This window comes from Pleurodeles waltl, chromosome 7, assembly GCF_031143425.1.
Source record: "Pleurodeles waltl isolate 20211129_DDA chromosome 7, aPleWal1.hap1.20221129, whole genome shotgun sequence".
NCBI lineage: Eukaryota > Metazoa > Chordata > Amphibia > Caudata > Salamandridae > Pleurodeles > Pleurodeles waltl.
Window position 1 is genome coordinate 1132409527 of NC_090446.1, and position 17924 is coordinate 1132427450.

Consider the following 17924-nt stretch of genomic DNA (forward strand, 5'->3'; position numbering starts at 1 on the left):
TACACCCTTCTAAATACTTCCCGCCTATGTCTGACACACATGACAGGTGCCTTCGGTGCTCTTTTAGACATGACGGATTTTCTCAGAGCTTCTTCCTACATACATGACGCATGATATTGGTGCTCCTACGCGCACAAATGACAGATCTCTTCAATGCTCCTATACCAACACATGATAAATGCCATAGTCGCTCCTCTGCACATACAGGAGGGATCTCCTCACTGCTCCTATACATATGACAGATCTCCTGGGTGATCCTATAAACACATTTGCATGATAGGTCTCTTCAGAGCTCCTGACACTGTACCATATAGTTCTCCTCGGTGACATCTCTTCAGTTACACGACAGACCTCTCCATTGTTTATGTACATTGAACACACGACGGGTCTCAGTTCTGCAGACCATTGGGACAAATCTCAGCGCGCCTCTACCTGCATGGATTGACACATGCCTTTAGTACTACTGTGCACATACATGACCGTCATCGGTGCTCCGCTATACAGATAACGTGTCAAAAGCTTCCTTAATCTCAGAAACATACATGACAGATCTCAGTGCTCCTGCACACAAATAGAGGATTTCCTGTATACACACACACGCAGGTGTTGCCCGGCCGAGCCCATCCCCGCCCTGTTTGCTCTCTGGATGTTTAGTGGATGACATTATTGGCTCCAAAGTTCAGTCCTCCTGGCATGATTGCGACGTCTTCGCCCAGCTTGCCCGCCTGGACTTTAGCCGCTGCCAGGGCCGCCGTTCCAGGCTGGTGGAGCCCAGCCCGGAGGAAGGGCGTGCCCACCCCGAGCAGAAGCAGCCGGGCAGGACAGCCGCACAGAGGGCGAGGGCGGCACTGCGCAGGTAGGTCGGGGGGCTCTTTGGGTGTAATCCATACCTCTTCTGTGGGGTGGTTTATGAACCGGAATGCCGCCACCTGCCTCTGACATGCCGGTGGGATTGCAGGGGAGTCTGTTTACATGTCAGGTGGTTGGGCTGTCGCTGGCTCTTTCCCGGCCTTGCTGGCTCCGAGGAGGTAAAGGTCTATCTGTAATTGCCCCTTCCACCCCCCTCGTGGCTCCACTACTCAGAGTGTAAGTGAGACATTTCAAGTCTCCCTCGGCTTGTAGACGGGAAAGGACTAGGTTCAGTAATAACTGCCGGGACTGTGTGCACCTCTCAGGGCCAGTTATGGCAGCGCTGTGGGCCGTCTTTGGTTGTTAGTGGTCCCTACTGCGTGCCTGTAGGCATCTCGTCATATCAAGTGATGGCTGTCCTGTGTCTCTTTGTGGGGACTGTGAGGGCGGTGGATAGGTAAGGGTGTTTGTACCCGGCGCAGCTGGTCTTCCCTGGGATGCAGGATTCCCTGGCAGTGTTTGTGTGTTTTGCCTGAGTGTAATATCCCATGCTCTCTGTCTTTTCTGGTGTGTCCGGAGGCACGATAGAGCTTCCGACTGGTGCAGTGGAAAACACTACAGGCGATTTGCTAAAACAACCCCACAGTTGCTGAAACAATAGGGAATGACCTCTGATTTGTGTGTGGGGCAGTGTGGACATGTCGACGCATTGTACCGTGCACTGTTGCTGTGCCCTGAAGCTAGGAGCTGGAGTGGCCGCTATGTTTCTATCCTGCCTTGATTTGACGTCAAAAAACAACCCAGTTGGAATGGAAATGTTAGAACCTGCTCCTGGGTTTGGAGGCGCGCCGTGACATCTCTGTCCTGGACCAGTGTGTGGTTGCAGAGGAAACACCGCATACCAGCCGAATGTGACGCAAAACGTTTGAAAAATCCGATTAACCCAGGGATGTGTATGTGTACAATGAGTTTTTTTTTTTAATTTAGTGTTTGGGAATGGCGCATTTTTATTAATGTGATCTTGAGAAGCCGCAGACTGTGTTGTGTAAATCGCTGGCGGGAATGTTCACCTATGGGAGTGGGGACAAAGTCGGTTATTGCGCCGCCCTTGGTAGGTGTGTGTTAAATACTCGAATTATCATATGGTGTTCATGTTAGTAACAGAAACAATACACTTGTTTAAAAATAACCTGTTCTTTATATCTTGCGAGTAGGGGATGCGGGTCTCCTTTTGTCTCCAGTAATCCGCGGTCGGTGCCAGTTTGTGAGCTGTCTATGGATGTCTGCAATCTCTGCTCATTGTCTGTTCATATGATATTTTTGTGTCACTGATCCGTTTGTACTTTCTCTGTCAGTAACCCTTGCTTGCAGTCTGTGCGTACAGAGCCAGGAATGCCTCCTCTGTGTCTGTCTGTCTCTCTCTTGGCGTCGACAGCCTCTTCTGTGTGACTTCGCATGATGTCTCTTTGGGTGTCAGTTTCTGTAGTCTTCGGGATTCCCACCTCTGTAGCTGCGTGTACGTCGTTACTCTCAGCATCCTCTGTTCTCCGTCCGTTTGCTGGCTGGACAGGGATGCCAGTCTGATCATTATTTGAGGTTCCTATGCATGTCAGCAATTCATGCTCTGTTTCTTGATGTCAGCAAGCAACCCCAACACTATGTAATAATCTGGGGTGTCTCTATAGGCTTCAGTCATGCGTGCTTGGTTTCTGTTCTTTTCACGGATGTTGGTGCTAGTAATGTCTGTTCCCTGTCTTTTTGTTGTCTTTTGGGGTGTCAGTAACCTCTGCTCTCTCTATGAAAATGGAATGTCTCTGTGTCAGTAATTACTACTCTGTGTCTGTGTCCACACTGGTAGCCTCCTCAGTTACCAAATTCTTATCGGAGGCTTGGTGTATCCGCCACAGGCTCATTTCTGTGAAGGGCCCCTAGAGCTGGCTGTGCCTTTGTTTATAGAGGGAGATTCCAATAAGATTCTCATTCCTTCGTTCCTCCTCCTATTTTTTAAACGTGCCACGCACCTTGCTATTATTGTGAACCTGTTAATTTATATGCAACATCCTTTTTGTATTTTAGTAAGAATTCGTGGCCCTTTGTACCAGCAAATTGAGATCGCACAAGCTTATAGAGATGTTTTTTATGCTAAACTTGCTAATTGTCGTATTTTAAGCCAGATTTTAACCTCAGTTGTAAGGATTTTACTGAAATATTTTATATGTTAGTTGATTATCAGATTTTTTCAGTACGCTGAATTATTGTTATTACGAATTATGATGAGTTATTGCGATCCCAATGGATTTTATACAACTATGTAAGACTGTTATTTTTTTTTCTTTTTAATTCTAAATGGTCCAAATTTTCTGGACTGAATGTACTTAAATAAAAAAATACTCTGTGTCTGATTGTTGGTAATTCTTCTGTGGGTCTGATGTCTGGATCTAAGGTTGCTCTGTCGGTTTGCATGTTGTTTCTGTTGATATTATTTCTCCCCCTGTGTGTTATGGATGTATTCCTCCTTGTCTGCCAGTGTCAGGTGAGCTATCTCCAAGCAGTGCCAGCAGTACTCTATTTCTGTGTGCCAGTGGTTACTATTATTGTTCTTATTTGTATGACGCCAGCCACCTCTGTGGTGGCATCCCAGCATATTTTCTGTCTGGGAAGATCTGGGAAGGCAATCAGTAGAACTGTCGTCTGATGTTTTATTGCCGCTTGGTTGTGTGGAAGATTAGAGTTTGTACAGTGTTTGTACTGTTTTTAAACAGTTTGTGTTAGTGTGAAAGTAAAGTGAGTTTGATCAGGAAGGTCTGTGTGGTGTTTTATATTTATGAGTAAGTGTGCCAAAGAACATACTCTTTTCTTTTGGTCGGGGGTGATCAAATGTTCTTTGCTTACAGCGACCATGGTACTCTTTATTCAAGCATCACAATCCCCATCTGTGCCTTGTGATGAGGTGTTGTGCGTGTGAGGGTGTTATATTATTGCTGCTTTATTGCAGACTGATTTACTGAAGGTATCTGAATATACTATACTGGTGCGGCACAATTTTTAGTGCTACTTTACTTTTAAAATAGAACTTGGTTTTAATTGTTTTGACTTGCCTTTTAAATATTTCAGTGAACTCATGCCCCTGTTCAGTAGCATCCTCCAGGCTTTCCTTACTTAATACGACCGCCATTTTTACTCCTCACCTTGTTCCGACTAGCGCTGCCATCTTGGGAGGCGGTCTAGTCTTTAACTTGCTGCAGATCCAGCCCATTATAAAGGGCTCCATGAAGCGGAGGCGCGCAGCGGGCACGCCGCTATTGCGACGAAGGCGCGCCTAAGGCAAGCCCGTCTGCACCGTTCACGCACGGCTGAGACCAGGGGCCAGGAATGCTATGCAGGTGCCCCCAAAAAGGCTTATTTACTCAGCCCATCAACTATTAGCCTTTAAGAATCATACTCTATATTCCTGTAAGCACTCTTTAAATTTTGAGATCCCCATTAAGCTCTGTAATATGTGCCACTGGACTCCCTAGCTCCACTTTCTACCTCAGCAAAGGAATACCTTAGAACAGGTCACCAAACTTCTTTTAGTCAACTGTCGCTCCTTACCTGCTCATCAACTCCATATTCACTCACTACTAACTGACTTTGCCCTAGAGGCTCTCTTTTTAACAGAAACCTGGCCATCTGACGAATCCTCCCCTGATATAGCCATGGCCCTGCCCCAGGACTAATTAATCCATCAATTGGATAGACCTCATTTCAAGGGAGGGGGAATTGCAATTATTCTTAAAAATTCTATCAACTGCCTCACCCAAACTTTGGCTATTCCCGACTGTGAAAGTTTGTCTTTTTGTTTAGCAATTAATGCTACCTTTACCTTCTCTGGAATATTGATTTATCGCCCCCCTGGTCCTGATAGGAAGTTCCTTCAGGCTTTACCAGAAGTGATAGCAGATTTTGCTTGTAGGAACTCTAATTTCACCATTCTGGGTGACTTTAATATTCATGTAGACGATGAACACAATAACTCGGCAAAAACTCTGCTTATGGATTTAGCAGCCTTAGACTTGGTACCGTTGATTCATGGCCCTACTCACATTAAAGGCCACACTATTGATCTGGTGTTCAGTAACCTTCTAAATCGATCAGCCCTGGCCCCACTTCCTTTGATCTGGTCTGATAATTTTTTAATTTTGCTCACGCTTCCCACAATTTCTGCACCTACACATTCACTATCTAGCAAGTCAATGCGGCGCAATTGGTCCAGGTTAAGTGGTAAAGACTGGACAGACACTCCAGAACATTACTGCCCCTCCTCTGCTACCAATGAGCCCTGGCCAGCAGATATATTTAACAAATGGACATCTAATTCCCTTGACACCATACTACCGGTTAAGGCTGTCCATGATATTTGCCCGTACTAAGAAATATCCTTGGTTCCCCCCCACCCCCCAGCTGCAGCAGTTAAAAAAAGAATGTAAGCAGCTGGAAAGGAAATGGAGGAAAACCTACGACGATGTCTCCAAACATGAATATAGAAGAGTGATTAGATCCTACCATGCAGATATTAAAGCTGCACAGGGAACATTCTGTTCCTCTAGAATAGAACAATCTTCCAACTCCCCTAAAGATATCTTTTTTATTTTTAAAGAACTGACTCAAGACCCCTCGCAGCAGTTCAATTCAAGCCCCTATGGAGCACAGTAACAACCTAGCAGGCTTCTTTCAAGAGAAAATTCTTGATATTCAAAGAACATTTTCTCACAACCTATCCCAAGAGGCCAAATTAGTACACCAAGATTATTTCCATCCTCTGAAAGCCACTTTTTCAGTCTTTCAGCCTCTGACGGAAGATCTAGTGCCAAACCATCTATGTACTATAAAATCAAGCTCTCCCCTTGACCCTGCTCTACCGTCTATACTAGCCTTAGGCTCGGACGTTCTAGTGCCTGTCCTAACCAAGATTCTTAATAACTCTCTTACATCTGGTCAGCTTCCACAATGTTGGAAACACGCTTTTAGTAAACCTCTACTTAAGAAACCTATGCTAACTCTATTGAGTAATTATAGACCAATTACCCTTCTTCCAATAGAATCCAAAATCATTGAAAAACATGTCAATAAACAAGTTACAGGCTTCCTCAAGGAATATAATCTTCTGCATCACACCCAGAGGGCTTTTGGACCCTTACACAGTACTGAAACTGCCCTTTTGGCTGTCACAGAAGATACCCGTCAATTCCTGATTCATGCAGATATGCAGCAATCATTCTATTAGATCTGAGCGCCGCATTTGATACGGTGGAGGACAAGATATTATTACAAATACTTACCCATATTTGAAGGAAGATTTTTATAAAAGTTATAACCCAAGTACTTTGAATTTCCAATACGTTTTCAGATACATCCTCAGATTCTGAGCAAGAAAACCAAGGACAGTCCCTCTCCAATCTACAATACACTAGGGCTCAACCTTTTTTCGGCAGAGGCAGCCGCCGGGGAAGGGGAGGAGGGACCCCGAGTGGTCCATATCCGGAACAAGGGATCTTCCGCACACGGAGAAGGACATACAGGCGTTAAACAGCAATAAAGACCTTATACAATCTGTCCACATATCCCCCCACTACCTCGGAAATCCAAGTAATGAGCAAGGGATTGTCTTTTGTACCTCTTAGAAATCAGGATCCGGTGGAGAGTAAGACAGAAGTTCTAAGATTTCTATGTAAACTTAGATTAAAAGCTTTTTTCTCTGACTCTCATACAGAGATAGAAGAGAATTTTAGCGGTCTGAGACCAAAATCATCCTTCTGTCCACAAAAAAATGACATGCCTAAGGAAATAACAGTCTTTGAAGACGTAGTATTGAGAGAAATAGATAACCTTAACACTAAAAAGGTTTTCTTTAGACAAAATTGTACAAAGGCAGAAAAGGAGGCGGTTTATAGTTTGGCTAATAATCAGGATATTATCATCAAGCCAGCTGATAAAGGTGGGGGAATAGTGATCTAGAATAAAGAACAGCATGATCAGGAAGTGATGAGACAGTTAAACAATGCAGATCATTACCATGTAACTATCAAAGATCTCTTTAGAGTTTTGCAGTATAGAATTTAGTTCATCACAAGGGAAGCCCTTGACAATAAATGGATATCCAAGAAAGAATTTGATTTTCTTAATCAAAGTGAAGGGAGAATACCCTGTTTTTACATTCTACCTAAAATTCAAAAAAATTTGGAGAATCCCCCAGGGAGACCCATTGTCTAAGCATGTGGCTCCATTCTAGAGCCTTTGGCCCAATATGTGGACACCTTTCTAAAACCCTTTGTAGTTCAAACCCAGGCATATGTCCGTGTCTCAATGGACATTATCAAGAAAATAGAAGATCTATCATTTAATTAAGATAACCAACTTTTGGTGACTTTCGATGTTGAAGCTCTCTACACAAATATTCCCCAGGACGAGGCCATTGAGGTGATCAGACAGGTATTAGAAACAAGACTACCTCCAATCAATACTCCTCTTGAATTTCTAATGGCTTTAACCACTCTTTGTTTAAAAAAGAATTTCTTTAGGTATAAAGAGACATTGTACTTACAAACAAAGGGAGCAGCTGTGGGGTGAAGCTTTGCACCGGAGATAGCAAATCCAGTAATGGACTGTTTTGAAAATAAGATTCAAATCCCTTCAGAAAGAACATCATAAAATGGTTCAGATATATAGACGACATACTAATGATTTGGGAAGGAGAGAAAGTAGTTTAGTTATCTTTTCACAAATGGCTTAATCAGCCCACATTAGATTTCAAGTTCACAATGAATTGAGATGCTAAGAAAATCAACTTTCTAGACTTATGGATTTTATCCAAAGAAGGCCATTTAGAAGTGAGTTTATATAAAAAACCGGCCGATCGTAACACTTTGTTAGGTTTTTTAAGCAGTCATCTGAGAATATTGAAAGAAAATTTGCCCTGTGGCCAATTTTTATGAATCAGAAGGAACTGCAGTAATAGAGATGAATATTATGAGAATGCGATCGAGTTGATAAATAAATTGGTTAATAGAGGATACCCCAAAAAATGAGTAAAAGCAGCATCCAAAAGAGCATGGTTCACCCCCAGAGAATCTATATTGACTCCTAAACAAAGAAAAAAAAGATACCCTTTTGACTTGTGTTATTACCTATAGTCCCAAAGCCAATAAAATTAGATCCATAATTGAAAGAAATTGGAGAATATTGAGCGGACTAGGTATCGAGAAACCTTTGTTTTCTTTAAAAAAAGCACAGAATCTACGTGAACACTGGGTAAAAGCAGCTTACCCTGTAGAAAAGAAGAAAGGTTTAAGAATGATGATTCAACTTCCTCCTTTACAGGGACACTACAAATGTAAAAATTGTACAGCATGTCAATTTACTAGTGACAGTAATGAAATAAGGTTGAATGGATTGGTGCACCATCAAACATGTTTTTCTAACTGTAACACTAAGAACGTGATCTATTGTATTAAGTGTCTGTGTGAGCTGGTATATATTGGACAAACATCACAGCCAGTAAAAACCAGAATCCTTCAACATAGATCAAGAATCAAATGAGCAATTAGAGGTGCACTACTGGTGGAACATTATTGCAAACTAAACCATAAACCAGATGACATCTGGTGGACAGTACTGCAGGTGGCACATTCTTAAAGAGATGGACGATCAATATCCACAAATCTGATCAGAATGGAGGCAAGATTAATTGAGAAATATGGAACAGCATGACAAGGTCTGAATGATCTGGATGAAATGTGGGCTTTGATTTAGAGGATTTCAAACCTCTGGACCATAGACTTTCCATTGTCAAAAAAGTTGGCTTATCAGAACAATTTTTCTAATGCTGATTAGGCCATGTTTATACATGTGAAATTATGATAGGTTTTGTTTTTAGTAAGTTTGTACTATACATGATGTGCAAATAATTATAAGAGCATTAGGAAACAATCAGGTAATGTCAAGTATAGTAGAAATGTATGTTCCTTAAGAAGAACGAAGGCCTCAGCAGCCTATGTCCCAGATGTTAATTAATTAATTAACCCACGTCAGAGAGTTAGTCATTCCGATGGGTTTAACTCGTATTCAAGAGATGTTTTTAAAAGACACTTTTGGGATTAGAGATATAAAGATCCACTCAAATATGGTTTCCTCAGAAGAAAAACAAAAGCTTGTATTTAGATGGCTGCTATTTTGTTTTCCAATGAATATTCTCTTTTAGAGATGGTTGCCACTATAAGTTCAGTGGGCGATAATAAGATAGAGTATTGTAAAATTAAAGATTAGTAAAAAAACACTTGCATGGCAAGTAGAAAAGTTTATATGCTGTGGTAAGATGTGCAAGTTTCTATTGCCTTAAGGAGCAGATACATTCTAGAAATGCTTTGTAGTTTTGAGCTATAGACGTCCTCTTCAAGATGGCCACTGGTTGAGGATACAGTCACTTGTTGTTAAGATGGCCGCCACGGTTGCGACGTTAAGGTTATATTTTGTGTTCCAAAATGGCCGCCGCAATACTAGCAATCGGCAGAACGCGTCCGGAATCCACAAGAGGTAGCTCGCAAAGCACCCTTGTGACAGATTTATAAGCCTTTGTAACGCAGATACAAGTGAGAGATAAGTAAGTACTTAAAAGCCCCAAGGGCATGTAAACGTCTGTTAACAACTATTTTGGATGCATTTTTTCAGTGAGTTACAGTCTCTTTATCTATCTGATTTAACTTCAGACAGGAGATGTTCTGACATCGGGTGGCTTTTTAGCCAATGTGCAAAGGTACATATAAAACTCTTCAAGCATAAGGTGGGTAGTTTGGCTATTTTTAATGGTATACTATAGACACAAGATATTGTACACAAAAGTTGGCTATAGTTATATCACATGAAATATAGCATGCTAATCACAAAGACACCAATGTGGTTGGGTATTGGAGACATCACGGAATGATAAAAAGTGTAAAGATAATTTTTCAGGGTGGAGGGCCCTTTGGTCTAGGAAAGGTCTGAGTTTAGTAATGTATATTGTTTGTATTTATTAGGTATTTGTCTCTCTGCTATACCTGAAGAGGCCCCTATGTAAAGGGGCCGAAACGCATTGACCTTTTGATAGTAAGAGAGGTTGCGAGGAACATTTATTTGACCTATAAGGATTTCGGAATACATCTCTTTTTAAATAAGGATGGAAGAAAAGAAGATCAGAGATGTGATAGATAAGGCAACCATCTCTTATATGTAGATTCATGGTATAACTAATGCAGATAACCACATCTAAATACATGTTCGTTTGTAGAATATTTTTGTAAGGTTTCACTTATATGTTCATTTGAATGGTGATTTTATATATATGTTTTTGATTGTCCTTTTTATTGGAGAAGAAGAATGAATGAATTAATTGTGTAATTAAATTACATTCCAATGATTTATTTATAGTTTAATTGAATGTGAATTAGTATTAGATCTTTCCCTACTATTTGACCAATTGTGTTTATAAATTGGCTATACTTGGTATAACCATGTGACTTGTGCAAACTGTGAGACACTTTTGTCAGTGTGGCACCCATGTGATAAAGGCCATCACAGGTGTCCTATTCCCGGAACGAGCAAGTGAAGCACAGAATGACATGAGTAACGCTCATAAGGGAACACAGTCTGTACTGATGCCCCGTAAAACCAATCAAATAAACAAATGGCAACCCAGGATTCCCTTGTGGGGTTGGGTGTTCATAGTCAAGTAAGTGATGGTGCCAACAAGGGAGTTTATTAATAAAACACATTGACTATTCAGATTATTACAGAATTTGTTTTAATCAGTTTGAGAAAACATTACAATCTCAAATGAACCACAAAAACAGGAGTGTATGCTTCAGCGTATTGTACTGAGAGTAAAGATATAGAAAAATGGGGTTTCAAAACATTACAATCTCGAATGAATCACAAAAACAGGAGTGTATGCTTCAGCATATTGTATTGAAAGTAAAGATACAGAAAAATGGGGGTTTCAACATAAAGAATCTTGCATAGCACATTGCCAATGTATTGTATACAACTGGTGAATTCTAGGCATTTGTCAGTGTACTTAACAGCCACACACTGTAAGATTTTCTCAAACTGATTATAACTAATTTAGTTTTAATGTCACCTTTGGACATCACCAAATAAACTGAATAGTCAACTAGTTTTGTTAATAAACTCCCTTGTCGTCACCTTCACTTAGTCTACTGTAATACCAATCAAGATGCAATAACACGTCACTGGTACGGGAAACATACAAAGGGTGAGCAATACTATATCTAAAAATCCTGACGGTACTACTGTTATCCCCGTATGAGGCTACGCATCCTCTTACCATATGGCTTCTGGAAGAGATTCCCATTCCATAATGTATCACATTCTGCAAAACGGAATAACCAGTAAGCTCTTGGGCTCAGCTACTGTATAGCACCATAACAATTGGGGGTGTACTCCTCCATTCACCAGTCGTGCACTCTTCTCGTAAATATGCACCATACTAGTCTGGGGTGAAAGTGAAACCAGTTCAGGGTGGTGTGTGAGTCAAGACCTGGTGCTTGTGTGCAGGAAATCCATTTGTCCAGCCTTACAGACACCAAAAAGTTAGTTAAAAGTGGAGAATCAGTGGAAAGCATACAGGGAAATGGAGCTCCTCCCATCTAATGGACTACAAAGAGTCCAGAATGCAGCAGCCAGACTCATCCTGGATAGCCCCCGATACAGCCAATATCTCCTCCCACCTCAGAGACTTACACTGGCTCCCAGTCAACAAGTGCATCACATACAAACACTTGATCCACACCTAGAAAGCACTACACAACATAGAACTGGCATACCTCAACCACTACAACACAAAAGGATGATGGGCGGAGTGCTGAACAATGCAAACACTCACCCCCAGTCACAGATCTGGGTTTAATCTATTGTTCTTTTGCGCACCATGCCACCCCAGTTTGGACCCAGCCATATGCAAATCAGTCTTGACCCTGTTTCTCATGGGAACAGTCCAGCCTGAACTGCCAAGCCAGGTCCTACCTGGACCAGAAACAAGCATCCTGAGACCGGTTTCAGGGTATCACCCTTCATCAGCCAGGCTAGCTTGAATCCAGTGGCACAGTGAGCAAGGGACCGACGTCTGGGCATACCCTTCCCACTTAGGGCAACTTTAGCAACACAAAAGGACGATGGACGGAGTGCTGAACAATGCAAACACTCACCCCCAGTCACAGATCTGGGTTTAATCCATCGTTCTTTTGCTCACCATGCCACCCCAGTTTGGACCCAGCCATATGCAAATCAGTCTTGACCCTGTTCCTCATGGGAACAGTCCAGCCCGAACTGCTAAGCCAGGTCCTCTCTTGACCGGAAACAAGCATCCTGGGACCGGTTTCAGGGTAGCAACCTTCATCAGCCAGGCTAACTTGAATCCAGTGGCACAGTGAGCAAGGGACCCACGTCTGGGCATACCCTTCCCACTTAGGGCAACTTTAGCAACACAAAAGGATGATGGACGGATTGCTGAACAATGGAAACACTCACCCCCAGTCACAGATCTAGGTTTAATCCATCGTTCTTTTGCTCACCATGCCACCCCAGTTAGGACCCAGCTATATGCAAATCAGTCTTGACCCTGTTCCTCATGGGAACAGTCCAGCCCGAACTGCCAAGCCAGGTCCTCCCTGGACCAGAAACAAGCATCCTGGGACCGGTTTCAGGGTTTCACCCTTCATCAGCCAGGCTAGCTTGAATCCAGTGGCACAGTGAGCAAGGGACCCACGTCTGGGCATACCCTTCCCACTTAGGGCTGTACAATGCAAGCACTCACCCCCAGTCACAGATCTGGGTTTAATCCATCGTTCTTTTGCCCACCATGCCACTTCAACCACTGCCTCGCCTATTACGTACCCAACAGACAACTCTGTTCTTCCCTGCTCGCCCTCGCAGCCATTCCCAAGAGCCAGAAAAGCACAACAGAAGGAAGCTCCTCCTCCTACCTCACAGCCTGGACATGGAACACGCTACTTCTCAAACTCAGGCAGACCACATCACTGAAGCAGTTCAGGAAGGACCTCAAGATCTGGCTCGTAGATTGAGCAGCACACCCGTAAACAGCGCCTTGAGACCCTACGAGTGATTAGCCGTGCTTTAGAAATCACTGATTGATTGAATGGAGCAGCCTTGTTGGAATGGCGTGTAGTGCATAATAAAGCTTGACAGCTTAAAGCTGAACTATCACTGGTCTTATAATACGTGTCACTGCAAATGGAGATGGCATTCATCTTACCAGCTGGAGCAAGCAACACAAAGTCATGCTTACATCAGGTTATACCTTGTAAATACAATATAGTATATCATGTCCAAAGTACATACAACATAGCATCTGATTAGAGGATGTCCCACAGAAGGAACTGTGTGAGTAAGAGTATATAGGTACCATTCGAGAAAAAACAATGGAAGGCAAATTCACAACCGGAAAATAAATATTGAATCAAAGCCCACATTTCATCACTGTTGTTAAACCCTAAAGTTGCAATTTCTATATTATCTTTGCCTCCTGATTGTTTGCAATAGTTGAGATGGAGCCTCCCCCAGAGTCCCATTGTGCCACAAAGATCAGAAAAAAACATTTTCCGTATGATTCAAAGACTGTATGCTCAACCAAAGGTGTTCCTTGTGTTTGACACCTAATCATTGACTGATGCTACAAAAGGCATTATTTTATAAGTTTGGTAGTTTGCCATATATATACTTTCTTACAGGGGCATTTAATGCAATAAATTCCTTTCTTGTGTTACAATTTAAACATTTAATTTGTCTGATGCAATTGACATTTAATATTGTACATTTAGAGTCCCTTGTGAACATGCATGCTGTGCAGTTCTGGCATCTAAAATGGCCTGTGACTGGTGATAAACCAAGCGTCTGAGGAAGACGTTTTTGTTTTGTGTTCAAGTCTGATAAATGTAACCAAGTGATCCCTTAAGTTCTTCCCTTTCTTAAGAGAACAGTGGTTTTGGAAGATCAAAACTTGAAATTACCTTTTAGTTTGTATCAATTATGCTTTGTGAATTCACAAATGAGATCACACCTAGTTCCTACAGAATTCTAGGTAGAATTTGCAACCATGTGCCTTAAAACATTTTTTTTGTTTCCAAAACGAGTTGTTTCTTCAAATCAAGTGTATAGCAATGTGAAGTAGCCTCACCCCAGAGGTAGCGCATCTCTTCATTACATTCTTTGAGCACAAATGGATTTTTGGTGAGGCACCCCTTTAAACATTTTCTGAAGCGATGGCACTGCTACATAGATGATGTCTTTATAATTTAGCAGGGTCCTCCTAACTATTTAGAAGAGTTCTGTCATTGGCTGGACAATAGCACGGAGGCCAGCAAGTTCACTATCACTTATGACAAAGGTCAGATCAATTTCGTGGATCTGACTACTGAAGTTTGTGAGGGTACATTGACTGTAAATTTATACACTAAACCGACAGATCATAGCACACTTTATATTTTTCAGGTGGCCACCCTAGGCCAATACAAGAAAATTTGCCTTATGGGCAGTTCCTCTGCATTAGGAGGAATTGCACCTTTAAAGAGGATTATTTTAAAAACAGCAATGCTCTGTGTAAGAAACTGATTTATATAGGATAGCCCAAGAAACTTGCTAGAACAGCTATGAAAACAGCGTGATTCACCCTGCATGATGCACTATTAGCACCTAAGGACAGAATCAAGGCTAATCCTTTAATGTGTGTGCTTACATCAAATCCAAAAGCAAATAAAATGTAAAGCATCACTGATAAAAGTTGAAAGATACTGCCACGTTTTGATATTTGAAAACCACTGTTAGTCTTGCTGAAAAAGTTAGCTTCTCAGAGTCTAGCGCCGAGAGTTCAAATTTTCGGGATTTGACAGTAGGAGCTTAACTGATGCCAGCTAAGGGTCCAGGACACCTTCAGGTGACCAGAAACTCACTCCAGCAGACAGCACCAGGACTCAGGCAGGGCCAGTTGCAGCAGGTCAGCTGGGGAGTTGCAGGGAGGCATTTAGAGTTTGTTGGTCCCTGTAGCTCAGGAGATTGTCTTTGCTCCTTCAAGCAGCAAGGCAGGCCTCAAGCAGCGGGCCAGTCCTCTGAAGAACAAGACATGCCTAAAACAGCAGGGCAGTCCTCTGGAGAACAAGACATGCCTAAAACAGCAGGGCAGTCCTCTGGAGAACAAGGCAAGCTTCAAAACAGCAGAGCAGCCCTCTGGTATCAGGGCAGTCCTCTGAGATACAAGCAGCAGGTCAGTCCTCTGAGAAACAAGGCAGGCCTCAAGCAGCAGGGCAGTCTTCTGGATTACAAGGCAGTCCTTCCATAGTCTTCAGCAGGTCCAAGAGTGTACTGAAGTGTTGGTCTGGTAGTCCTCTTTTTCATACCTGGTGCCAGCGTTGAAGTGGAAGAAACTTCTGGAGCCTCCCCCCACACACATACACAGATAGTTTTGAAATTTCCTCCCTCCTTGTCCTGGTTCCAGGATATCTGGGGTGACAAAAGGCTAGTGTGAAGTCCTTTGTGAGTGTGCTGAGGCAGCTCCTTTCAAATGTAAATGGGCTTGTGCGCAGCTCTGCCCCTCCCATTCTGGCAGGATGGCCCATCTTGCCAACACTTAGTCCCCCTTTTGTGGCACTGTCTGGGATGAAGACAGAAAGGTCAGCTGCCATGCTAATCAGAGTCATGTGAGCCAGGAAACAGGCTGCCACCACTAAATGGTTAGGGCAAGAAAATGTCAACTTTCTAAGAGTGGCATTTTCAGAATTGTGACTTAAAATTTGACATTAGCATTCGAGAGGATATTAAATTACAATTCTTTAGACACCAAACATGATATTTCATCCTTTTCCAAAACAACATTTTTCACTTATTAAATCTAATAAGGTAACCCTATGTTGTCCTAAGGAAAAGGTAGGCCTCATATTAGTGAAAAATGAATGTAGGAGTTTTTCACTATCAGTACATGTAAAACTTAAAAGTACATGTCCAACCTTTAAATACAATGCACCCTTCTCTATGGGCTGTTTAGGGCCTAATGTAGGGCTGACTTATTTGTGCTAAAAATTGAGTTTTAGGCCTAGCAAAGGAGTTATTTAGCCAGGTCGATTTGACAGTTTAAAACTGCACAAGGCTGCAATGGCAAGCCTGTGACATGTTTTAAAAGACTACTTAAAGTAGATGGCACAATGAGTGCTGCAGGCCCACTAGTATCATTTAATTTACAGGCTCTGGGTACATGGTTGTTGGACTTTTGCTTATGCAGGGTCATCCCCAGTCTTTTTGCCTCCTGCCTCCTATTTTTTTCTGACCTGTTGCTGTTGGCTTTTCAACTCTGAGCACTTAAACACTGCTAACCAGTGCTAAAGTGCATATGCTCTCCGTGTAAATTGTATGTAATTGGTTTATCCATGATTGGCATATTTGATTTACTAGTAAGTCCCTAGTAAGGTGCACTAGAGGTGCCAGGGCCTGTAAATAAAATGCTACTAGTGGGCCTGCAGCACTGGTTGTGCCACCCACATAAGTAGCTCTGTAATCATGTCTCAGACCTGCCACTGCAGTGTCTGTGTGTGTATTTTTACACTGTAAATTCGACTTGGCAAGTGTACCCACTTGCCAGGCCTAAACCTTCCCTTTTCTTACATGTAAGGCACCCCTAAGGTAGGCCCTAGGTAGCCCCAAGGGCAGGGTGCAGTGTATAGATAAGGTAGTACATATAGTAATGTGGTTTATATGTCCTGACAGTGAAATACTGCCAACTTTGTTTTTCACTGTTGCAAGGCCTGTCTCTCTCATAGGATAATATGGGGGCTACCTTTAAATATGATTAAAGTGTAGATTCCCCTAGAGAGTAGATGGACATGTGGAGTTTGGGGTCCTTGAACTCACAATTTAAAAATACATCTTTTAGTAAAGTTGATTTTAAGATTGTGCGTTTGAAAATGACACTTTTAGAAAGTGAGCATTTTCTTGCTTAAACCATTCTGTGACTCTGCCGTGTTTGTGGATTCCCTGTCTGGGTCAGTTTGACAGTTGGGTTGTTTTTCACCTCACACCAGACAGTGACACAAAGGGAGCTGGGGTGTAACCTGCATTTCCTGATTAGCCATCTCTGCTAGGAGGGAGGGGTGGAGTGGTCACTCTCATCTGAAAGGACTGACAATGCCGGCTCCAACCCCCTGCTGTGTGTCTGATGCCTTGCCTGGGCAAGGCAGGATTTCACAAGTAGGTGTGAGTCCCCTTTGAAGAAAGGTGACTTCAAAGACTAAAATGGGTATAAGAAGGGCACCCAAATCTACAGACTTCAGAAACACTTCTGGAACCAAGAGGAACCTCTGCCTGGAGAAGAGCTGATAGCTGAGGAAGAAGTGCTGCCCTGCCTGTGACTGTGCTTTGCGGAGCTTTCCTGCAGTGCTGCTTCTGCCAGAGTAAGAGGGCAAAGACTGGACTTTGTGTGCCTTCCATCTTGTGAAGAAATCTCCAAGGGCTTGATTTAGAGCTTGCCTCCTGTTGTTTGAAGTCTCAGGGACAGCAAAGACTTCTCTCTGCCAGCACCTGGAGTCTCTGGAGAGACTCCTGCTCTGACAAGTGGTGCCCTATCCAGTCCCTGGGCCCTTGAAAGGAAAGCTGGTGGAATCCAAGGAAATCGACTTCGGACGACTTCGGACCGACGCCGCTGCTGAATCCGGTAACGGCGCCTGCACCTGACGCCGTGACCTTCGCTGGAACGCGACGCTCTTCGCAGGCCCGACGCCGCAGCAGCCCCGCTGAAGTCCACGACTCCGTGGAAGTCGCTGCACCACGTCGTGACCGACGCCGCTCGAAGTGCGTGGATTCAACGTTTCGCACAGACGCCGCGATCCCCGACTTCGCGCATCGGCTTGTTTTCACTCTTCACCAAAGGTACTGTACTTGGGGGTTTACGCGACTCCGTGTCCAGCGCCGCTGGTGTTGGCTTGTTGGGAACGACTCCGTCACGACGCCGTGTTAACATCTCATCGAAGCATTTTTTGTTT

General features: G+C 43.1%; 1 protein-coding gene across 1 annotated transcript in view; it reads left to right on the top strand.

Moving 5' to 3' along the window:
* The first annotated feature begins 736 nt into the window (after positions 1–736).
* LOC138246014 (unconventional myosin-XVB-like) overlaps positions 737–17924 on the top strand; it is a 794810-nt gene continuing 777622 nt past the window's right edge. The window contains exon 1 of the mRNA XM_069200161.1: positions 737–856. The gene's annotated coding sequence lies outside the window, so the exon portion shown is untranslated. The remainder of the gene's footprint in view (positions 857–17924) is intronic.